Source organism: Aotus nancymaae, unplaced genomic scaffold, assembly GCF_030222135.1.
Source record: "Aotus nancymaae isolate 86718 unplaced genomic scaffold, 86718_ANA_hifiasm-v0.15.2.pri h1tg000036l, whole genome shotgun sequence".
Classification (NCBI taxonomy): Eukaryota; Metazoa; Chordata; class Mammalia; order Primates; family Aotidae; genus Aotus; species Aotus nancymaae.
Window position 1 is genome coordinate 8,631 of NW_026988450.1, and position 25,478 is coordinate 34,108.

At 47.2% G+C, this 25,478-nt stretch overlaps 1 long non-coding RNA gene and 1 pseudogene across 1 annotated transcript; one reads left to right on the forward strand and one right to left on the reverse strand.

Annotated features, from left to right (window-relative positions):
* Window positions 1-15,605: 15,605 nt before the first annotated feature.
* On the forward strand, window positions 15,606-16,377 carry LOC135277947 (tubulin beta chain-like; annotated as a pseudogene).
* Window positions 16,378-22,578: 6,201 nt separating this feature from the next.
* LOC135277948 (uncharacterized) lies at window positions 22,579-25,391 on the reverse strand. The gene is made up of 3 exons (XR_010345481.1): window positions 25,301-25,391; window positions 23,184-23,245; window positions 22,579-22,756 (listed from the first exon to the last, which is right to left on the reverse strand). It is a non-coding gene; the product is annotated as an uncharacterized LOC135277948 (long non-coding RNA).
* Between the last annotated feature and the right edge of the window lie 87 nt (window positions 25,392-25,478).

Consider the following 25,478-nt stretch of genomic DNA (forward strand, 5'->3'; position numbering starts at 1 on the left):
GGCTGAAAATTCCAAGCAGAACAGCCCAAGGAATCCAGCCATCCTTGAAGGCTCAGAAATGCAAATCAGGGCTGTGTATTCACAGCCTGAACTGGAGACTGACCAAAACTCTGCAGGGCTTTCCCTTGCAGGATGGAGGCTAAATTCAGGAGACCAACCACCTGGAGAACGCGGGGATTGGGGCATCCCCTGCAGCCACAAGGATCATCTTGGCTCATTTTTATTCACTGTTCATAGATTTCCCAGGTTTTTGTAGCATGTTCAAGCTGGAAAGAACTTCAGAGTTTGTGTCACCTAGATTTATTTTACAGATGGAGGAACTAAGGCTTTAAGGGAGGAGCGCCTGTTCTGATACACTGAAAGTTTTCTTTGCCAGGTGCACTGTAATTTGCCTGTATTCCAGCACTTTGGGAGGCCAAGACAGGAGGATTGCTTGAGGGCAGGAGTTTGAGACCAGCCTGGGCAACATAGCAAGACCCCATCCCTACAAAAAATAAAAATAAATTAGCTCAATGTGGTGGCATATGCCTGTCATCTCAGCTATTCTAGAGGCTGAAGCAGGAGGACTGCTTGAGCCAGGAGGTCAAGGCTGCAGACTATGATTGCACCACTGCACTCCAGCCTGGGCAACAGAGCAAGACCCTGTTCAAAAAAAAAAAAAAAAAAAAGAGGCCGGGCACCATGGCTAATGCCTATAATCTCAGTACTTTGGGAGGCTGAAGTGGGCAGATCATGAGGTCAGGCATTCAAGACCAGCCTGGTCAACATGGTAAAACCTCATCTCACTAAACATATAAAAATTAACCAGGCACGGTGGCTCACGCCTATAGTCCCAGCTACTCAGGAGGCTAAGGCGGGAGAATCACTTGAGGTTTCAGTGAGCCAAGATCACACCACCAAACTCCAGCCTGAGCAACAGCGAAATTCTGTCAAAAAAAAAAAATGAATGAATGAAAGGAAGGGAGGGAGGGAGAGAGGGGAGGACAGAGAGAGAGGGAGAGAGAGAAGGGAGACGGGAGGAAAGGAAGGAGGGAAAAGAGAAAGCTTTCTGCCCTACAGTGTGATTACCCCAAGTTCAAGAGTGAAGTGTGGTTTGTGTGAATGCTTTTCCCAGACAGAGACTCAGGGCAATGGTGAGAAGGACAAAATCCAGGTGTGGTTTCTTCTGTCTTAGAAGTGTTAGGCCCAAGAAACCAACTGAAATGCTGGGGTGAATGGATTCCGTCATTAGAATCCAAGTCCTTTTGGCCATCAGTATAAGTGGCTTGTGGTTGCTGTAACAAGTCACACAGATTTGGTGGCTTAAAACAGTGGCAATGAGTCTTTGTGGTCCTTGAGGTTAGCAAGCAAGGTGTGGGTGGGGCTGTGCTCCCTCTGGAGGCTCCAGGGGAGGATTCCTCCTGCCTCCTCCAGCTTCTGGGGCTCCAGGAATCCCCTGGCTTGAGCCCGTGTGGCTCCAGTCTCGGCCTCCATCTCCCCATGCCTTTCCCCATTTGTCAAATCTTGCCTTCTTTTTTTTTTTTTTTTTTTTTTTGATGTCTAGTTTCACTCTCATTGCCAGGCTGAAGTGCAATGACATGATCTCAGCTCATCACAGCCTCCACCTGCTTGGTTCAAGCAACTCTCCTGCCTCAGCCTCCCAAGTAGCTGGGATTACAGCCATGTGCCACTGCACCTGACTAATTTTTGTATTTTTAGTAGACACGGAGCTTCACCCTGTTGGCCAGGCTGGTATCAAACTCCTGACCCCGTGATCTGCCTGTCATAGCCTTCCAAAGTGTTGGGATTGCATGTGTGAACCACCACATCCACCCTTTTTTGTTTTTCTTTTCTTTTCTTTTTTTTGAGACAGAGTCTCTCTCCGTTGCCCAGGCTGGAGTGCAGTGGTGCCATCTCAACTTACTGCAATTTCTGCCTCCTGGGTTCAAGCAATTCTCCTGCTTCAGCCTCCTGAGTAGCTGGGATTACAGGCACCCACCACCACACCCCTGCTAATTTTTGTATTATTAGTAGAGATGGGGTTTCACCATGTTGGCCAGAATGGTCTCAAACTCGTGGCCTCAAGCCATCCTCCTTCCTCTGCCTTCCAAAGTGCTGGGATTACAGGCATGAGCCACTGGGCTGGCAAACTCTCTCTTATAAAGACATTTGTGATTATGTTTAGGGTCCACCTGGAGACCCGGGATGACCTCCCATCTCAAGATGCTTCCTGTAATCACTTGTGCAACTTCTTTCCCATATAAGGGAAAATTCACAGGTTCCACAAATTTAGGAGCCGATATATCCTTGGGGCATTACTCAGACCACACACAAAGTCTCTTTTCAGGGCAAAGGTAGATGCTCACAGGAAATGCCTCCACGCACAATGGCCAGGAAGCTTCCATACCAGCAAGCCGCTTTTTATTGTTATTATTTTTTGGAGATGGAGTCTTGCTCTGTTGCCAGGCTGGCGTGCAATGGTGTGATCTCAGATCACTGCAACCTCCGCTTCCAAGGTTCAAGCGATTCTCCTGCCTCAGCCTCCCAAGGTGTGCACCACCATGCCCAGTTAATTTCTTTTTGTATTTTTGGTAGAAATGGGGTTTCATGGTGTTAGCCAGGATGGTCTTGAGCTCCTGACCTTGTAATCCATGCACCTCAGCCTCCCAAAGTGCTAGGATTACAGGTGTAAGCCACTGCGCCCAGTAGCGAGCTGCTTTTAAGAGTCAGGAAGAGCTGGGGGGCTCACACCTGTAATCCCAACACTTTGGGAGGCCAAGGTGGGAGGATGGCTTGAGCCCAGGAGTTCCCAACCAGCCTGGGCAGCATACTGAGGTGCGCCTGCAGTCCCAGCTCCTTGGCGGGGCCGAGGTGGGAGGATTGCTTGAGCCCAGGAGTTTGAGACCAGCCTGAGCAATATAGGGAGACCCTTTCTCTACAAAAAATACAAAAATTAGCTGGATGTGGTGGCACATGCCTGTGGTCCCAGCTCCTTGGGGGGCTAAGGTGGGAGGATTGCCTGAGCACAGGAGTTGGAGGCTACAGTGAGCTGAGATGGCACCACTGCACTCCAGCCTGCGTGACAGAGTTAGACCCTGTATCAAAAATAAAAAGTCAGGATGAAGGAAGGCAGCCAAGGCAAGTAAGACCAACCACACCCTTGGGTGGGGCAGTCTCTTTGGAAGACATTTCAAAACTAAACTGGGAAGGTTCCCATTCCCAATGATGAAAAATTTCTGGAACAAGATGGATAGTGCTGGTGTTTGCACATGACATACATGTAATTAACACCATAGAGTTGCCAACATCTGAATAGTAAACAAGGGCCAGGCACTGTGGCTCAAACCTGTAATCCCAGCACCTTGGGAGGCTGAAGTGGGAGGATCACTTGAGCCCAGGAGTTTGAGACCAGCCTGGGAAACATAGTGAGACCCTGTCTCTATGAAAAAATTAGAAATTAGCTGGGCATGGTGGTGTGTATCTGTAGTCCCAGCTACTCAAGAAGCTTAGATGGGAGGATCACTTGAGCCCAGGAGGTCAAGGCTGTGGTGAGGTGTGATTGCACCACTGCACTCCAGCCTGGGTGATAGAGCAAGACCCTGTGCCAAAAAGAAAAGAAAGAATGAAAGAAAGAAGTCCGGGCACAATGGCTCGCCCTTGTAATCCCAGCACTTTGGGAGGCTGAGGCGGGCAGATCACCTGAGGTTTGGAGTTCACCTGGCCAACATGATGAAATCCTAAAATTTTTAGTCTCTACTAAAAATTTAAAAAATGAGCCAGGTGTGGGGGTGGGCACCTGTAATCCCAGCTACTTGGGAGGCTGAGACAGGAGAATTGCTTGAACCCAGGAGGTGGAGGTTGCAGTGAGCTGAGATTGTGCCACTGCACTCCAGCCTGGGCAACAGAATGAGAATCCATCTCAGAAAAAAAAAAAAATGAAAGAAAGAAAGAAAGAAATACATGTTAGGGTGGGGCAAACTAAACTACACAGTTATGTATTTTAACAACATAGAAAGCCCACTTGGAGCCCGTCTGTGAGTTCCTCCCATGTGAGGCTCAGCCCCACACTGGGACACCCCCCACCCCCCATCACCTGCCAGCGGCATCTCTGATCTGAAGTGGTCTGTGGTGTCAGCTTGGACCAGCAGTGCTCACTCCCCACATGGCACACAGAGGCTTTCTAGGGAGCAGTTCCCCCAGGACCACAATACATTCAGGTGACAGTGACATGGGGCAGCAAAACTGGTTCCCTCCTGGTAGGCAGCCAGATGCACACACACATGCATGCAGACCATGCCATTCAGAAAGTTCACCTGGGACCTGAGACGCAGCTCTTGGAGGGAGATCAGATCAGATGGTATTTGAGAAAATAAAAAGGTTGAGCAAAATGGGAAGGAAGGTGGAGGGGGAAAAAAACCATAAAGGTTAGCCCTGCCACCCATGACACAGAAACATGCCATGTCGGTTTCAACACCTAAAAGTCTGAGGAGCAGAAAAGCCAAAACACAAGAGTAAGATCTGATGCCGCAGTTTCCACCCACATGGGATCTGCCCCTGGGAAAAATGAAATCCCCAGAGCCCGGGCACTGCAAGGCCTGCAGGCTGGAGGGATGGGCTTTTCACATCCGTGGGATGACAGAGGTCGTCTCTACAGGTGGGCGACCCCACAGGCACACGAATGGCCTCGGTGCAACTCCCCAGCACCCTCAAATGATGCAGGTCAGTAATCCAGAGATGGGGCAGGGTGCAGGCTCACATGTCCCCAGATGCAGGCACCCCTGTGCTGCTTGAGTCATCTGCAGAGTCACGAGACCAGGAACCTGGAGGAGTTGTCCTGGTGGACACCAGATGCCCCAGGGCAAGGTGCCAGGTGCCTCCTGGGCAGTCCCCCTCTACAGCAAAGGGTTTGGATGGCAAAGCCTCAAAGGCCGCCTTCCTTCCCCAAGTGGGGCAAACACAGAGAAAACACTCCCCTGGGGCCTGCACTGAGGCTGCCAGGGAGCCTGCTGGGTTCCCCATTCTGGTTTTCAGGTAACTCCATCTGCTGACACTGAGACCCTCATCAGACATCTGCATGCCTGCCACGACAGCTGAAATCAGTATGCCTTCTCCAAAGCCATCTTCTCACCAGCTGTTTTTCTTTTATTTTTCGAGACAAAGTTTTGCTCTTGTTGCCCAGGCTGGAGTACAGTGGCACTATCTCGGCTCAACACAACCTCTGCCTCCCAGGTTCAAGCGATTCTCCTACCTCAGCCTCCTGAGTAGCTGGGATTACAGGCATGCACCACCATGCCCGGCTAATTTTGTTTTTTTTAAGTAAAGACAGGGTTTCTCCATGTTGATCAGGCTGGTCTTGATCTCCTGACCTCATGATATGCCTGCCTCAGCCTCCCAAAATGCTGAGACTACAGGCGTGAGCCACCGTGCCTGGTAGAGAGTGGATTTTCTGCACAAGGAAGGTTTAGATGTGGGTGTAGCTATGAGCCTTCTGCTAGGAGGCCAGCCCAGGGCTGGGCAGCATCCCTCTTAAGTTTTATTTTTGGAGAGCCTCGCCTTGAGTCATACCTCGAGCCTTGCCTCCCTGAAGGGCCTGTGCACATATGCACACACATGAACCTGCAAGGTACACACACATACACATGTGCACACACATGTCAACGCACATGTGCACACTGCAATGCACACCACATGTACTCACACACAGCCATACATACATGTACGGTCACATCCACATTAACATACATGAAAATACATAAACATAGACAAACATGTTCACACACACACACAGAGCACAGCCCTCCCAGGCCTTTCTGGCAGGGCTGAGTTATTCCCCAGCCCAAAGGGAGCCTCTCTCAGGGAATTTTCTCCAAAACAGAAAAGCCAGCAAGACTCAGGCCTTGATGCTCACATGGAAATTGCAGAGGGGCTGGTGGCTGCCCAGGGCAGTGGGGGCCTAGGGTCTGGGCGGACACTCCTGACTGTGGATGCTAAATAGGACGCCCTGGCCTTCCAAGGAAAACAGGAGGGGAGGCCGCCCTTTGGTTCTCTGTGTGTGTGTATCTTTAGCACTGAGCGATTGAGGTACTTTTAAGCTTTCGTGGCTGCTGTGAAGCTTTCTGGAATCAGAGCCCTGAGCAGCCACATGTGGGTCTGTCCCCAGAGCAGACAGATTGGGCCTTCTCTGCCCCCAAAAAGTGGGGGCGGGACATATGCTGGAAACCAAGGAGGCTGGGCAGCGTCAAAGGGATTTTTTTTAAATTGATACTTCTGTTGAGTTTGCAGTGGAGTCACATCCAGGGCTAACAAAAAATGTAGAGGAATTCTGTGTCATTCCCCAGCTGTCCCTGGTAGTAATATTTGGTAAAGCAGGATCCTGTGGGCAGGATCGCAGCCAGTCACACCTCCCCCAGTCTCACGTGGGTTCTGCGGTATTCAGTATTGTACTCACTGGTGTGTTAGTGTGCGAGGCTCTCTGTGAGTTTATCACCATGTAGGCTTGTGGATTCATCACCGCAGTTGAGGCACTAACAGGGCTCAGTTGCCCTTTTATTTACTTATTTATTCAGAGATGGGATCTCACTGAGCTACCCAGTCTGGCCTCATCCTCCCACCTCAACCTCCCAAGTAGCTGGGACCACTGGACTGTGCCACCCATGCCCAGCTAACTTTTAAATTTTTCTTAGAGAGGTGGGTCTTGCTGTGTTGACCATGCTGGTCTCAAACTCCTGGACCCAAGTCATCCCCCCATCTCAGCCTCTCAAAGTGCTGTGATTACAGGCAAGAGCCACCATGCCTGACTGTGTTGCCCCTTTACACACAGACCTGTCTCTCTCCTAGACCCTTCCCCTCCCTGATTCTGGCAGCTGTTAATCTGTTCTCCATTTCTAAAATTGTGTCATTAGGCTGGGCATGGTGGCTCATGCCTCTAATCCCACCACCTTGAGAGGCCAAGGTGGGCAGATCAACAGAGGTCAGGAGTTTGAGACCAGCCTGGCCAACATAGTGAAACCCCATCTTACTAAAAATACAAAAATCAGCCTCGTGTAGTGGTGCGTGCCTGTAATTCCAGCTACATGGGAGGCTGAGGCAGGAGAATTGCTTGAATCAGGTAGGCAGAGGTTGCAGTGAGCTGAGATCATGACACTCCAGCCTGGGTGACAGAGGGAGCCTCTCAAAAAAAAAGAAAGAAAGAAAAATGTTGGCCAGGAGTGGTAGCACATGCCTGTAATCCCAGCACTTCGGGAGGCTTAGGCAGGTGGATCACGAGGTCAAGAGATCAAGACCATCCTGCCCAAGATGGTGAAACCCTGTCTCTACTAAAAATACAAAAATTAGCCAGGTGTGGTGGCAAGCACCTGTAACCCCAGCTACACAGGAGGCTGAGGTAGGAGAATTGCTTGAACCCAGGAGGTAGAGGTTGCAATGAGCCGAGATCATGCCACCGCACTCGAGCGAGACTCTGTCTAAAAAAAAAAAAAAAAAAAAAAAGCTGGTTCCCAGACTGGACAACAGAAACGTTGGTGTGCAGAATAAGCATGTACATATAGATGTGTAGGAACGCGGGGAGGGTGCGTGCATGAGATGAGGGAGGTGTGCATGTAGGGAAATGCGTGCACACAGGAGTGTCTGTGCCCAGGTTGTGTTATGCTCATGCATGCATGTGCTTTTATGATGTATGAATTGGTGCATTAAATGTGTGCCCCGTGTGCAAGTGGAGTGTGTGATGTGGGTGTGAAAGCAACAGGAAATTGTGTTGATAAGTAAAGTATGGGATGACGGGAACTTACAGGTGCACGAGTAGATTTTGTGTCTCTAGAATGTAAGTGACTGGCTTGTGTGTGTCGCTGAGTTGAGAGTAAGTCACATGTGGAAATGAGAGGAGGAAGGATGGGACCCAAGGCCAGAGCCAGCATTTTGGTTTCTGGGGTGGCCCATGCCCCCACTTACCCCTCCAGAAGCCTGCTGGGTGGTGCTGGTAGCTGGCAAGACAAAGCAGAGAAGCCAGTACCCAAACAGCACTCCAGATGACTGGACTCCCTTCCTCTCGGTGTGAATCAGGAACACTGCAAAGCTCTGGGCGTGAAAGTCAGGGCAGGCCCCTTAAGAGAAGGCAGGAGGCAGGGGAGCCTCTTCTATTCCCCTTGCTCTCCACTGTGGCAGCAAAGCAGCAGCTAGCGGGGACCTTCTCTTCTAACTCCAACTGCTCCTCTGAGTCCCAGGCCACCTGCTCCTGTGTCTGCTGACCTACTGAGCTGTCTCTGAACCCTGCTGGGATGCTGTTCCTCCTGATCTCTGCCCTGCCCCAGACCTTTCACTAACACCACCGCCCCCCCCACACACACTGCCCAGCACTGATCAGACCCACTGCCCCTGACCATAGCCTGCCCCATCCCAGATGCCCCTGCTTCCAGGCTCATGTCCTCGGTGACCCAAAGGAGACCTGGACACGCAGGTGAAGAGGGTGCTCTTGCGGTTCCTCCTGCTCAGGCGTCCCAGTGGTACAATCATTAATGTGAGGAAATGTTGGATCTGACACAGATTCTATTTCTAAAGCTGTTTCACACAGTGGTTTCCCTAAAAGTGTTTTTGTGATGTCATCGATGGGGATTTGGTCCTCCCTGCAGAGCAAAGACCAAAGACCTGAGTGTAGATTTCTTAAGCAGCCTACAGAGTCCTGGCCTCACCAGTCCATATCAAGTTCTGGGTCCTACCAGCCCTGCTTGGCCCAAACACAGCAAGGTTGACAGGATGGAAACAAGAAAGTATTGACTATAATATTGAAAAGGAAAGATTCCATGGGCCAGAGAAACACAATAAAGAACCCAGAAATGAATCCATGCACTTATAGCCAACTCGCTCTTCAGCCAAGGCACCAAGAACATGCCTTGGGGAACAGACGGTGTCTTGAATAAGTGGTGCTGGGAAAATGAGAGATATCTACATGTGATGAATAAAACTAGACCCCTCTCCTTCACCATATATAAAAACCAAGGAGCCCGAGCACGGTGACTCACCCCTGTAATCCCAGCACTTTGGGAGGCCAAGATGGGTGGATCACAAGGTCAGGAATTCGAGACCAGTCTGGCCAACATGGTGAAACCCCATTTCAACTAAAAATACAAAAAATTAGCCTGGTGTGTTGGCAGGCACTTGTAATCCCAGGTACTTGGGAGGCTGAGGAAAGAGAATTTCTTGAACCTGAGAGGCAGAGGTTGCAGTGAGCCAAGACCACACCACTGCACTTTAACCTGGGCAACAGAGCAAGACTTTGTCTTAAAAAGAAATCAAATCAAAATTTATTAAAAACTTACATGTAAAAAACTACAGGCCAGGCATGGTGGCTGAAACCTGTAATCCCAGCCCAGGTGGGAGTGAGGAAGGATAATTGTTTGAACCCAAGGGTGTAAGTGGCAGTGAGCTGAGATCTGGCCACTGCACTCCAGCCTAGGACATAAAGTGAGACTTCATCTCATTAAAAAAAAAAAAAAAAAAAAAGGAAATTACTAAACTACTGGAAGAAAACATTGGGGAAATGCTTTAGAACACTTGTCTGGGCAAAGATTGGTTTAGTAAGACCTCAAAAACACAGGCAACCAAAGCAAAAATTGATAAATAGAGTTACATCAAGCTAAAGAACTTCTGCACAGAAAAAAAAAAAATGCTTTTTAATTAAAACTAAAAATAAACAAGGTGGACCAGGTGTGGTCGCTCATGCCTATAATCCCAGCACTTTGGGAGGCCAAGGTGGGCAGATCACTTGAGGTCAAGAGTTCTAGACAAGCCTGGTCAACATAGTGAAACCCTGACTCTACTAAAATACAAATACTAAGCCAGGGATGGTGGCACGTGCCTGTAATCCCCAGCTACTAGGGAGGCTGAGGCAGGAGAATCGCTTGAACCTGGGAGGCGAAGGTTGCAGTGAGCCAAGATCATGCCACTGCACTCCAGCCTGGGTGGCAGAATGAGACTCCATCTAAAATGAATAAACAAGTAAATAAACAAACAAGCAAATAGACAAACAAAATGAAGAGACAACCCACAGAATGAGAGATTTTTTCGAACTATTCATCCAACAAGGCATTAATAACCAGAATACATAGAATATAAAAACAAAAATCCCAAATACTCCCAGTAAAAAATAAGCAAAAGCCATGGCCGCATGGACCCACGGCCTCCGCACACCAGCCAGCAGCGCCATACTGCACCCAGCCCGCACCACGGGGACTGGGCCTCACCCAGCCCCACCAGCCGCCTGGACCCCAGGGCTCTGCGCACTGGCGGCTGTAGCCCAACTTGTGACCGTCGCCAACCACTGTTCGGGCCCAGGTGGACTGGGGACGGGGCCATCATCTAGACCAAAGCCATGCCACTGTGCTGCCGCGGCCACCAGCCCACCCAGAAGCCGTAGAGGAGAGGTAGGTAACCTTAGTCAGGGTGACCAGCCTGGCCAGCAGGGCAGCCCCTCTGAGTCCCCGGCCATCCCTGTCCCAGCCCTGAGCCCACCCCAGTCACCCCTGGCCACAGCAGCGGTCTCCCTTCACCTCGATTCCTCAATTCCCCCAACTGTAAAACAGGACCGGTCGGCCCAGTAGCCCAGAGGAGCTGCCCAACCCCCCTCCGCCCTCCAGGTGGCCCGCGATCCGTTGAGGATGGTTTTCTAAGTGCAATACTTGGCCCACTGGCCTCCTCCTGGCCTCCCGCTGCCCCCATCACACTCAGGCAATAACTGGCTCAGCCCCAGTCCACGCGTCCCGTGGTGACCTCCAGGAGCAGCACCCAGGCTCCCTCCAGCACTGGCACCCAGGGGCGGGCCGTTCTGGCTGTGCAGGGTGCAGGGGCAAGGCTGGGGTCCTGCCGCAGTGATGAATGTCCAGCCGAGGTAGCAGTGCCCCCACTGTGACGCCCACACCCCACTAACCCCACACCCCCGTTCTGGGCAATAAACGACAGCATTGGGGAAAAAATTGTTTCCTATAATCCACGTTAGAGGAAGTAAAGAAAAAAAAAAGACAATAGATCTCAATAGATATTTTCCAAGACATAATATACAACAGGTAAAAGCAAACACGTTTAACATCGCTAATAATCACAGAAATTCACATCAAAACCACAATAAAATATCACCTAACCTCAATTAACATGCCGATTATCAAAATGTCAGAAAACAGCGAATGCTGACAGGGACACAGGGAAACAGGAGCACTCAAACACTCTTGATGAGAATGTAAAATAGTCTATCCACTATGGAAAACTACATGGAGGCTCCTCAAGAAACTGAAAATAGAACTACCATATGATTCAGCAATCACTCTGCTGCGTACACGCCCATGAGAAAGAAACTCAGTATATCAAACACATCTCTGCACTCCCATGTTTATTGCAGCGCTATTCACAACAGCCGAAATCCGAAATCAACCTAAGTATCCATCAACAGATGAATGGACAAGAAAATGTGGTACATACACAGAAAAAGAAAGGATTTGTGAATATACTGAAAGCCATTGAATCGGATGCCTTAAATGGGGAAGTTGTATGCTATGTAAACTCTATCTCAATAAAGCTGTTTTAAAAAACATAAGGGGCTGGGTGTGATAGCTCGTACCTGTAATCCCAGCACTTTGGGAGGCCGAGACGGGCAGATCACAAGACCAGGAGATAGAGACCATCCTGGCTAAGATGGTGAAACCCCATCTCTACTAAAAACACAAAAAATTAGTCCGTTGGGTAACACGTGCCTGTAATCCCAGCTACTCAGGAGGCTGAGGCAGGAGAATTGCTTGAACCCAGGAAGCAGAGGTTGCAGTGAACCGAGATCTGGTCACTGCACTCCAGCCTGGTGACAAAGGGAGAGTCTATCTCTGAAACCTGAAATGAAGTCTTGCTCTGTCACTCAGCCTGGAGTGCAGTGGCACCATCTGGGCTCACTGCAACCTCTGCCTCCCAGATACAAACAATTCTCCTGCCTCAGCCTCTGGAGTAGCTGGGATGACCAGCATGCACCACCACTCCTGGCTTTTTTGTATTTTTAATAGAGACAGGGTTTCACCATGTTAGCCAGGCTAGTCTCAAACTCCTGACCTCTAATGATCCATCTCCCAAAGTACTAGAATTATAAGCGTGAGCCACCATGCCTGGCCTGCATTTTTCTTTATGCAAGTCATTTCATAAAGAAAATCTGAAAAAGATGATTAAGTTGATTAAAAAAAAAAAAAAAGAGGAACACTATTCACTGAAAAAGCAGTATGAGCCAGGTGCAGTGGCTCATGTCTGTAATCTCAGTATGAGATTTTTGGGAGGCCAGACATTTGGATTGCTTGAGGTCAGGAATTCGAGATCAGCCTGACCAACATGGTGAAACCCTATCTCTACTAAAAATAAAAAAATTAGCCAGGCATGGTGGCAGGCACCTGTATTCCCATCCACTCAGGAGACAGAGGTTGCAGTGATTCAATATTGCAATACTGTACTCTAGCCTGGGCAACAGAGACAGACTAGATCTCAAAAACAAACACACACACAAACAAACAAAAAAAGGCAGTGTGATAAAACACACCAAAATATTCATAATGCAGAATGGTATCATGAAACATTGACTTATAAACTCCCGCCAGATGAATGTCAGGGCAGATTTTTTCACTTTCTCACGCTGAGCTAATTTTTGCTTTCTGAACCTAATTTTCTCTATGTGATACGTCACGGGTTTAGGAAAGTAATTACTTCCTACTACTATTTTGGTTTCTTAAGAAGTCTTTTTTAAAAGTGAAAAACAATTTATTACAGTATAATATTCATAGAATAGTATACACCCATTTGAAGTGCACAATGAGTTTTTGTCAAATGTATGTAATTGTGACAATAGCACAGCAGTCAAGATACAAGATACAGAATATCCCACGCCCCAAAGACTCCTCTTTATATTCTTGGGTTTGTTTCTGAACTCTCTCTTCTGGTTTTTTTTTTTTTGGTTTTTTTTTTTTGAGACATGCTTTCTCTCACCCAGGCTGGATTGCAGTGGGGCAATCTCACCTCACTGCAATCTCTGCCTCCCAATCTCAACCGATCATCTCACCTCAGCCTCCCAAGTAGAAGAGACTACAGTCACAAGCCACCAAGCCCAGCTAATTTTTGTCTTTTTTGCAGAGATGGAGTTTCACCATGTTGCTTTCCCAGGCTGGTCTTGAAATCCTTACTTCAAGCAATCCACCCACCTCTGCCTCCCAAAGTGCTGGGATTACAGGAGTGAGCCACCACACCTGGCCAAGCCACCATGACTGGCCTCCTTTTTTTTTTTTTTTTGAGATGGAGTCTCACTCTGTTGCCCAGGCTGGAGTGATGTATAGCAATATGATCTCATCTCACTGCAACTTCCATCTCCTGGGTTCAAATGAGTCCCTGTGTCAGTTTCCCGAGTAGCTGGGATTACAGGTGCATGCTACCATGCCTGGCTAACATTTGTATTTTAGTAAAGATGGGGTTTCACCATGTTGACCAGGCTGGTCTTGAACTCCTGAACTCAGCTGATCTGCCCACCTCAGCCTCCCAGAGTGCAGGGATTATAGGCTTCAGCCACCGTGTCTGGCCAGGACATGCTTCTGTGGCTTGACACACTCACTCTTGGAACAGTCTTTCCTAACCCACTTGCGAGGCCCAACAGAACATAGGAGGAGCCAGAGAGTGTTTATATCTGACCCCAACCCCTCTGAAGGTCCTTCGGTGGAACCTGAATAAAGGTGGGAACAAAAATCTTGCGTCTCCTTTTTTCTACTGGTTATAGGGCAGTTGTAGGATCCTGAGAAGGAAGAATGTCTTCTACATGTAACTCAGGTCATCTTTATTAAATAAGAGTAAAACATCTAAACTCCTTTTTGTTTTCTGCTGCTATAACAGATCCCACACACTGGGTGATTTATAAAGAATAAAAGTTTAAGGCCAAGAGCAGTGGCTCATCCTGTAATACCAGCACTTTGGGAGGTGGAGGTGGGCAGACCATGAGGTCAGAAGTTTGAGAAAGTCTGACCAACACGGTGAAACCCTATCTCTATTAAAAATACAATAATTAGCTGGGTGTGCTGGAGCACACCTGTAAGCCCAGCTACTCAGGAGTCTGAGGCAGGAGAACTGCTTGAAGCCAGGAGGCGGAGGTTGCAGTGAGCCAAGATCCCACCACTGCCCTCCAGCCTGAGTGACAGAGCAAGACTTCGTCCAAAAACAAAAAAAAAGGAAAAGAGAAAAAAGAATATAACTTTATTTGGCTCACAGTTCTGGAGGCTGAGGAGTCTAAGATCAGGGGCCACAACTTGTGAGAGCCTTCTTGCAGTGCCATGCCATGGCAAAGGGGCAAGCACGCACAGGACACAAGAGGGGACGGAAACTGAACTTATCCTTTTATCAGAAGCTCACTCCCTGGATAACCCAACGTTCATCCATTCATGAGGGCAAAGGCCTCATAAACTAATAAACTCTTAAAGGCCCTACCCCTTCTTTTCTTTTCTTTTAGACAGAGTTTTACTCTTGTTGCCCAGGCTGGAGTGCAATGGAGCAATCTCAGCTAACTGCAAACTCCACCTCCAGGATTCAAGTGATTTTGCTGTCTCAGCCACCCAAGTAGCTGGGATTACAGGTGCCTGAGACCATGCCTGGCTATTTTTTGTGTTTTCAGCAGAGACAGGGTTTCACCATGTTGGCCAGCTGTTCTTGAATTCCTGACCTCAGGTGATCCACCCACCTCAAACTTCCAAAGTGCTGGAATTACAGACATGAGCCAATGTGCCCGGCCAGGTCTTACCTCTTAATGCCATCACAATGGCAAATTTCAACATGAATTTTGGAGGAGGTATTCAAACCACAGCACTTACCTTGCCTTCTTCTTCCTGAATCTCTTGGGATTCTTCCCAAAGTGTTCCATTGCTTCATGAAAAGGGTAAAAGCAAATAGTTATGCTTTAATCATCAAACATCAGAAATCAGAATGATTTCTTTCCTTTGTCTTTTTTTGTTTTTTTGTCAAGAGGGTTACTGCTTACTGAAACCTGAACTGACTTCACACAACTCAGACTAACTCCAAACTAACCTAGGATTTAATTTGTTCAACTTTTCTTTTACCTTCCCTTCCCTTTCATCAATGCTTGACACACGCACTCTTGAAACAGTCTTTCCTAACCCACTTGTGAGGCCCAACAGAGTGTAGGAGGAGCCAGAGAGTGTTTATATTTGACCCCAACACCTCTGAAGGTGCAATCTCTGCTCACTGCAACCTCCACCTCCCCAATTGAAGCAATTCTCCTGTCTCAGCCCCCTGAGTAGCTGGGATTACAGGTGTGTGCCACCACATCCAGCCAATTTTTGTATTTTTGGTAGAGATGTGGTTTCACCATGTTGGTCAGGTTGGTCTCGAACTCCTGACCTCATGATCAACCCACCTTGGCCTCCCAAAGTGTTGGGATTACAGGCATGGCCACCTCGCCCGGCCCTCTATTAATCTAAACATTTTAAATAAATAAAAGAAAACATTTGTTAGGTATATAGTAGCTAACACAAAGGTACCTGAACATAAAATTAAGAAACAGCATATTGAATCCAGAAGTATGTTTAAAAACACAAAATAAAGCAGCAAAGTGGCCAGGCCCAATGGGTACCTTCCTCATCAACAAAATCCAGGAGGAGTACCCAGACAGGGTCATGAACACATTCACTGTGGTGCCCTCACCCAAGTTGTCAGACATGGTGGTGGAGCCCTACAATATCACCCTCTCCATCTATCAGCTCATAGGAAACACAGACGAGCCCTACCACATCAATAATGAAGCTCTCTATGACATCTTCTTCAGAACCCTAAAGCTGCTATGCCTACCCACGGTGACCTGAACAACCTGGTGTCTGCCACCATTAGTGGGGTCACTACCTGCCTATGCTTCCCAGGCCAGCTCAATTCTGACCTGCAGAAGCTGGCTGTGAATATGGTCCCATTCCCCCACTGGCCCCAACCCCATGCCCAGCTTTGCCCTGCTGACCAGCCAGGTAAGCCAGCAGTCCTGGGGCCTGACAGTGTCCAAGCTCACCCAGCAGATGTTGGATGCCAAGAACATGATGAGAGCCTGTGAGCTCCTCCATGGCTACCTGATGGTGGCCATCATGTTCAGGTGCCACATGAGCATGAAGGAGGTGGACGCAAATGCTTAATGTCCAAAACAAGAACAGCAGCTACTTTGTCGAGTGGATCCCCAACAATGAGAAAACGATTGTCTGTGACATCCCACCCCGAGGGCTAAAAATGTCTACCACCTTCATTGGCAACAGCAGGGCCATGCAGGAGCTGTCCTAGTGCATCTCGGAGCAGTTCACAGCCATGTTTCTACACAAGACCTTCCTGCACTGCTACATGGGAGAGGGCCTGGACTAGATGGAGTTCACCAAGGCCAAGAACAACAAGAATGACTTGGTGTTCAAATAACAATACTACCAGGACACCACAGCGGAGGAGGAGGGCAAGTTCAAGAAGGAGGTGGCCTAGAGCCTCCAGTCACTGGAGAAAGCAGGGAAGTGGTGTGAACTCTTTATTCGCTCCCAGCCTGCCCTCTGGCCTGTGCCTCTGTGTGTGCACTTGCTGTTTTCCCTGTCCACATTCCATGCTGTACAGACAACATTATTAAAGCATTTTCATAGTGAAAACAAATTTCTTTTGGTTTATTTCCATGTGATCTTTTTTTGCCCATTATATATTTTGTATTTTTTTTTTTTTTTTTTAAGACGGAGTTTCGCTCTTGTTACCCAGGCTGGAGTGCAATGGTGCGATCTCGGCTCACTGCAACCTCCACTTCCTGGGTTCAGGCAATTCTCCTGCCTCAGCCTCCTGAGTAGCTGGGATTACAGGCACGTGCCACCGTGTCCAGCTGATTTTTTGTATTTTTAGTGGAGATGGGGTTTCACCATCTTGACCAGGATGGTCTCAATTTCTTGACGTTGTGATCCACCTGCCTCGGCCTCCCAAAGTGCTGGAATTACAGGTGTGAGCCACTGCACCCGGCCTATATTTTGTCTTCTATAAAATACCTGTACACCTACTGAATACTTCTGTGTGTGACTGCATATGTCATGAAGAATAATTATCTACAGATCACAGATATAGCTCTTAGAGTTTAACTGTGTATGCATTCCTATAATCTCTTCATCTCACAAGAATCTGAGGCTATCCCTTATCTTTTGAAACAGAGGTTGGCAATCCCAGGTTCTGAACTGTTACACCCTAAGCTTAGTAAACAACAGTGAACATCTTATGCTGATCTTCTGAGTGTAAATATTTTCATGTAACTGGTGGGAGGGATCAGGTTCTCCTTTTTAGCAGCTATTTTGCAAGATGTTTTCCTTATGGGCTTGGTCTCCTTGTCCTCACCATGACCTCATAACCACATCAGTCCCAGTCCCAGCTGATTTCTGAGAAAGCTGGGGCTCTGAGCCCCACTGAGAATTGGTGTCTGGGCTCAGGCAGCAGGGACACAGCGAAGGGGGAGGATTTTGCAGGTCAAGGTTGGGAGATGCAAAGCTGGGAGTTGCAGGAGAGAGAGAGGTTGCTGGGGATAGGATGATGCCAGAACAGCTCAGGATTGGCCTTGAGTTCCCCACCAGAGTTGACCTGATTCTGAAGACCAAGGCCACAGCTCCAATAAACCAGATCCATCCTCATTGTTAGTCTCCTGGGGCCATAAAATATAGGGGAGACAGCATCCCCTGACAGAACAAAGTTAAATTTCCCAAAGCTCTAGGCATTCATTCACCCTGATCCAGAGCCTTCACATGTCCAGGGAAAGAATCATCATTCCTACAGATAACGGACTAAGGCCATAATTCCCTGTGCATACCCAGCCATCTGAGCTTTTCCACAGTGGCTCTGTGGGGCCCTCATGCAGCCTCCATGCTCCTGCTCACACTTCTTGCCCAGCCAGGAGCCTTGCAGCTCCACCCGAGTTACACAAACCCCTGAGTGACACCAACCCGCTCCAACCTTCTCTTCCACAGCCTCCTGTTTATTACCAGGAGATTTGGTATCTTTCTTTTGCACCCTGAGTCCCTTCACTTGTGCTTCCACTGTGGGTGGTCACAAGCTCTGTGCCCTTTGGTGTGGATCTCTCTGCTGGAGGACACAGGACACCCTGCAAGTCAGGGATGGGTGTCATCCTTCACAGAGATGGCCAAACAGCTGAGGTTCTATACACACCTGCAAAACTGCTATTTCTGGCTTCTATGCACAATCTCTGGCTGGGCTACTGGCTCATGCCCGTAATCGCAGCACTTTGGAAGGCCTAAGTTGGCAGATGACATGAGTCTGGGAGCTTGAGACCAGCCTGGGCAACATGGTGAAACATGGTCTTTACAAAAAGTTAAAGAAAAAAAGAGAGAGAGAGAGAGAGAGATGGGCACGGTGGCTCACACTTGTAATCCCAGCACTTTGGGAGGCCAGGGTGGGTGGATCACCTGAGGTCGGGAGTTCGAGACCAGCCTGGCCAATGTGGTGAAACCCTGTCTCTACTAAAAATACCAAAATTAGCCAGGTGTGGTGGTATACACCTGTAGTCTCAGCTACTCAGGAAGCTGAGGCAGAAGAATCACTTGAATCCAGAAGGCAGAGGTTGCAGTTAGCTAAGATCTGAGATCACACCACTGCACTCCAGCCTGGGTGACAAATCAAGACTCCATCTCAAAAGAAAAAAGAAAGAAAGAAAGGTTGGTCAGTGTGGCTTATGTGTGTAATCCCAGCACTTTCAGAGGCCAAGGTGGGCAGATCATGAGATCAATAGATCAAGACTGTCCTGGACAACATGATGAAACCGTGTCTCTACTAAAAATACAAAAAATTAGCTGGATATGGTGATATGGGCCAGTAGTCCCAGCTACTTGGGAGGCTGAGGCAGGAGAATTGCTTGAACCTAAGAGTCAGAGGTTGCAGTTAGCCGAGATGACACCACTGCATTACAGCCAGAGTGAAACTTTGTCTCAAAAAACATAAAGATAAAAATAAAAAAAGAGTCAAATGTGGTGGTGTGTGACAGTAGTCCCGGCTGCTCCTCTGGAGGTTAAGGTGGGAGGATCACCTGAACCCTAGAGATGGAGGTTGCACTGAGCCAGGATTGCACCACTGCACTCTAGCCTGGGTGATGCAGTGAGGCTCTGTCCCCACAAAAAAATAAAAAATCTGTCATTATCTACAAGAGATATCTGCTGCCAAACTCATGATGAGGAAATAATGCAACTGACTGAGTACTCTCAGAAACTTGACAAAACTGACCAAGATCTCAGCCAGTGTTAGCCTTGTACTGCAAAGCCCTGCAGTACCATCTGCGACATTTCTTCTATTCACTCAAGAAAAGAAGAGATGAATTTTTTTCACAAATTACTTTATACCATTCAAATCAATACATCAAGTGGTACATTTAGACGTGTTGGTCGAGGTGTCAGAGGCCACGTGACTAGAGGAGGGGGTGAAGTCTGAGGCCAAGTCAGGTGAAGGCTGAGTGTCAGCTGAGACAGCAGGTCAGCCAAGTGAAGGAGGTGGCTGAAGTACTAGAGAAGACCTAGGGGAAGGAGGTGGCTGAGGGCTGAGAGGTCATGAGGAGATTTTTTTTTTCTTTTTTTTTTCACACATGAAAGTTCTTAGTTTATTAAGCTTCTCGTGAAAAGTCCACAGTGGCCATAGATAACATCATTGCAGCACCTTTACTCCTTCAGCTGTGATCCAATCTCCAGCTCACTTTTTGCCAGCACCAACACTGGCCTTTGCAGTCCCCCTGACTTTCTTCATTCTGTTCTTGTGTTCCTTTCATTGCTTTCTTGAGGTATTTTTCTTCTCATACAGGCCATGTCTTGCAAGTCTATGTTTGGGTTCATTTTTCTTTGCATAATCCAGGGAATCATAAATCATGCCAAAGCCGGTTGTCTTGCCACCACCAAAATGAGTTCTGAATCCAAATACAAAGATGACATCGGTGTGGTCTTGTGCATTTTGGCTCGTTTTTCCCAAATTTCTGTCTTGGGCACCGTTGCCTTCCGAGGTGAAGGACATCAGTGACCATTTGTTTCCTCTGATGTAGTTGGGAATCGTCACTGTGGGTAATAGGTTACATTCACTTCACTAACTCACAGTCGAGACATATTTTCTATTACAAGTACAGAAACTCTGACACTTAGAATATTAGATCAGGACACCACTGAAGGGGGGTGAAGGCGAGTTTTTGCACAACACAGTTAACAACAGGAATGGGACTGTGATGAATGATGGAATTGACCTTGTTGAAGAGCATTCAAAACTGCACAAAGCACATATTAATGTTGGATTAATGAGTTTTCACTTTTGTCACTTCTGGGAATACAGCAGATATTTCAAATGTTAATCACCTACCTTATAGAAGAAAACAAACAAAATCACAGCAAAATAAAACCCCACATATTTCTGAAATAAGATCCCACAACACCTTGAGTAAAAGAGATCAGTCAGAGTTCACTGGGCCATGAGACCTACAGAGGTGGAGGTCGGTGGCATTCCTCATGTTATTTCTGGAAACAGAACAGTAAAAGCCCTTCAGCCCTCAGTCCCTAAGCATTTATGGCTTCTGTAGGTGCCACCCAAGATGACTAGCTGGGAATGGAGAAGCCAGAAAGCTTATGGGGAAGATGTTGCTTTTGAAAAAGTCCAGAGAGAAAACATATCACAGAACCCATAGAGCAGAGGCCAGGCCAGGAGAGGATGATGGAGGAAAAGATTACAGTGTCCTGATACAGGCAGAGTGAAAATGACCCCAGCATTTACCTTTGTCTTCTCTGTGTTTTCAGTTGGGATGCAGCTGCTGTTCCTCACAGGAACCGAATGAGGTCCTGAACCTGCTAAGGTCCAGAGAAGGAAATGGGGCTAAATCTGGCTTGCATATTCTGTGCCAAATAAGAAGCCCTCCACACCTTCCACTGCCATCTCACTCTCTTTGCCACCCTCATGTCCCTTATGAGAGGCATAGGGTTTATTGGCCAGATGCCTCAGAGGACCCTGGAGCCTTCTGGGCCTCAGCCCTGAGGAAGACACTGCAGATTCCTGGTCCAGGGCTTTTCTTAACTCTCAATAGGCTGTGGACAGGTCAGGCTCTAACCAGGTGGAAATGAGCTTGAAATCAGGGGTTCCCAGTACACATCAAAGGAAATCACCCATCATGTGATCACAGACTCCAAATTAAAATAGAAACAGCCATAAATGGGAAGAACATCTATAGGCCCAGGACAGGAGCAGCACTGCTACTTTTCTTCAAGCTATAGGGGCATTTAAAATTCTGTGGATTCGTAGTGAATCTATCCTCCATATCTCACCAGGCATTGTCAATATTTATGAACAGAACTGAACATAAAGAGACTTAACACTCATGAGAAAAGGTCAGAGATACAGAAAATAAATGAAGGCTGGGTGCAGTGGCTCACACTCGTAATCCCAGCACTTTAGAAGGCCAAGGCGGGCAGATGACTTGAGGTCAAGAGTTAGAGGCAAGCCTGGCCAACATGGTAAAACTCTGTCTCTACTAAAAATACAAAATGAAAAAATTTGCCAGGCATGGTGGCAGGCACATGTAGTCCCAGCTACTTGGGAGGCTGAGGCAGGAGAATTGCTTAAACCTAGGAGGTGGTGGTTGCAGTGAGCAAAAATTGCACCAGTGTACCCTAGCCTGGGAGACAGAGCAAGGGTTTCAAGAAGAAAAGACAAGAAAGAAAGAAAAAAATTAACCAGAAAGTTTTAGGGTCACCAGAAAGCTTTAGGGTCACACTTCAAATGTTAGAGGAGTAAGATTACACAGATATTTAGCTTACTAAAGGAGTTATATAATTCACAATAAACAATTTAAACAAGCAAAAAGAATGAAGGAAGTTCCAAAAAGTGCAAACAAATGATTCTTTTCTTAAAACAGACCTCATGATACTGCCTTATTGATCCATGAAGACATTGCCCAATAATCTCTGCTCTCATCAGCACTTAAGCTCCCATTTAAAATGCTATTGTTGCCAGGCATGGTGGCTTATGCCTATAATCCCAGCACTTTGGGAGGTCAAGGTGGGTGTATCACGAGGTCAAGAGATCGAGACCATCCTGGTCAACAAGGTGAAACCTCGTCTCTACTAAAAATACAAAAATTAGCTGGGCATGGTGGCACATGCCTGTAATCCCAGCTACTCAGGAGGGTGAGGCAGGAGAATTGCCTGAACCCAGGAGGCGGAGGTTGCAGTGAGCCGAGATCGCGCCATTGCACTCCAGCCTGGGTAACAAGAGCAAAACTCTGTCTCAAAAAAAAAAAGAAAATAAATAAAATGCTATTGTTGTGACTTTTCTCAAATGAAAGAAAAATAAAGCCTTCACACTGACTCAAGGTGGGAAGGGGAGCTGGCCCATTTGCCTTGCAGGCTTATCCTCACGGTTAAAAGTAACCAAGATGTCAGGGTGGGGCAATGTCCACAGTCAGTGGAGGGGCCTGAACTGCACCATTCACAGGGGACCAGCCAAGAGCCATTCAGCTAGGGCACCCAATGGGACAACTGTTCTCTTCATAAGTGCTTGGAACTCTTTCCAGGAAATATGACAATTACCCCACCTGAGCCCTCACCCCCAAAAGGAGAAGGAGGGTGTGGATTGTGCAGCAGAAATTAAGCAGCTGCCTTCATGGGAGCTCCTACCTCTCCAGAGAGCGTTCTCTAGGCACAGGCATCTCTGGGCTGGCTCCTCACTCATGTGTCTCTCTGGCACTTTCTGCTTTCTCCTCCTTTCCCATATAGAAAACAGAGAAATTAATTTGAAGAATTAAAACACCACGTTCTTTACTAGACACTCAAAGCTTCATCTTAACCCAAAAACATCCTTAAAAGTGACCATCACAACTGGGCATGGTGGCTCATGCCTGCAATCCCAGCACTTTGGGAGGCTGAAGTGGGCAGATCGCCTGAGGTTGGGAGTTTGAGACCAGCCTGACCAACATGTAGAAACTCTGTCTCTACTAAAATTACAAAATTAGTCAGGTGTAGTGGTGCATGCTTGTAATCCCAGCTACTCGGGAACCTGAGGCAGAGAATTGCTTGAACCTGGGAATTGGAGGTTGCAGTGAGCTGAGACTGCACCACTGCACTCCAGTCTGAGAGAAGAGTGAGATTCTGACTCAAAAAGCAAAACAAAAATCCATCACAATGACCTACCTGTGCTGCTTGTAGGCAGGCTTCCTCTCGGCCATCTCCCTCTCCAAGGCTTGAGCACAGCGCTGTGGAGAGAAAAAGACATCCACGTCCTGACCTGGCAGACTATGCCCAAAAGCAAGGAAAACAAACAAACAAAACTTACTCAGTTGCCAAACTTACCCTTTCTTGCAGAGGGATGATCTGAAAAAGCCACCATGCCCAGCCTGAAAGAACATCTTTCAAGTTCTTTGTAGAATTTGTTTTTTCTGATTTTAACTTCCAGAAATTTGTATTACATGGGAGTTAAAATCAGAACTGACACATTAAAAAACATCACCTCCCCAGGCATGGTGGCACAGGCTTGTAATGCCAGCACTTTGAGAGGTCGAGGTGGGTGGATCACTTGAGATTGGGAGTTTCAGACCAGCCTGGCAAACATGGTGAAACCCCATCTATACTAAAAATAAAAAAATTAGCTGGGTGTGGTGGCAACTGCCTGTAGTTCTAGCTGCTCAGGGGTGCTGAGGCAGGAGAATCACTTAAAGCCAGGAGGTAGAGGTTGCAGTAAGCCAAGATCACACCATTATACTCCAGTATGGGTGACAGAGCCAGATTCTGTCAAAAAAAGAAAACTTCCCCCAATTTACATTGACAATTCTCTGTTCAGGACTAAGTGGGGTAAAGACTGATAAATGTGGCAGGGCATGGTGGCTCACATGTGTAATCCCAGCACTTTTGGAGACTGAGGCAGGTGGATCACCTGAGTTCACAGTTCAAGACATGCCTGGAAAAAATGATGAAATCCCATCTATACCAAAAATACAAAAATTCACCAGGAATGGTGGTGCATGCATGTAATTCCAGATACTTGAGAGGCTGGGGCAAGAAACTCACTGGAACCTGGAAGGCAGAGGTTGCAGTGAGCTGAGATTATGTCACTGCACTCTAGCCTTGGCCAGAGAGTGAGACATCATTTCAAAAAAAAAAAAAGGACAGACTGTTAAATGTGCCTAGATATCTTCAAAATTCATCTATTTTCTGTTTTCTATGTATCTTGAAAGGCAGTACTGAAGGGTGGGTAATTACCTAGGTTGTAAAAATAAAACATACTTCCTCTTCCCAGGAATATAAAACAGCATTGTGGGATTAGTGCTTTTTTCTTGGATCACTGTTCAGAAGGAGGGTCAGCCCCCAGACATTCACGTTTTTACTGCTATGAAAGGCAAGAGAAAATGTAGAGCTCAATTTACCCAATGGACAGAAAAGCGCAAATGATGGCACAACGTAGCAGCCAAGTTCCTATCAAGTACAGACTTAGGACATACTGATCCCTCTCTACCTGCAACTGGGAACATGCACTTGGATGATATCATTCAAAATTACCCTGCCCAGACACACTTTTCACTGATTATCTGAAGGGCAGTTCCAACAGATTTTCTGGGGCTTTCTCTGCATCATGAGATGCAGTGCAGCTCTGGCCCTCACCTTCCTGCAGTTTGTCACCTTGTCCCTATGATCTCAGAGGAACTTTGTCTCAGGCCAACCGTTTGTTCCTTGGACTCTTTCATTTCCTTTAAAATTCATTTGCTGTCCCAATAAATTGCCTCCATCTCCATCTATCTCCCTCGCCCCTGAAAAAAGGGTGTTCTTTAACCATCTGACCCTTCTTGCAGTCTCATTTTTGGCCTGGCTCCCATGTTTGTGCCTGTTCTATGCTTTTCTTCTCCTCTTAAGCTGTCTGTTGTTAGTTCATTGCTGCAGTGAACCATTAGAGAGGACACTGAAAGCTTTCCTTCCAGCCATACAATAGAATTAGAAAGCAGAAAGGTTTAGACAGAATTTCCTATTTAAGTGCCAAAACTTCATACTCCACTTCTGATAAAGAGCACAAAGGTTTAAAAAGAAAAAACCTATTTTGACCCAAAGCTCTGCTGACATTCTATTAAACAAACAACAACTTATTTAATTTTCATAATGTAAAGGGCAGATATTTTAATAATTCTTACACTAATAAATCATTTCCCTGATGTTTTTGTTAAACCGGAATATTCATAATAAAGTCAAGAACCATGAATTGTTTTAAATAATTTCTTCTTTGTGATTACAAGTATACCTCCACAGGAAGTTAGTATACTCACACGGAAGATAATTCTTCGGAGGTAAAGGCCAACTGTAGAAACTCCCAGGAACACAGTAGCGATCAACCTCCACAGAACACGAGGAAAGTCATGCCCAAGATACAAATGATAAAGTAGAAACCTGATCGCCTGGAATAATAATAGTCAAAATAATGAAAAGGTCAATGACATTTATACT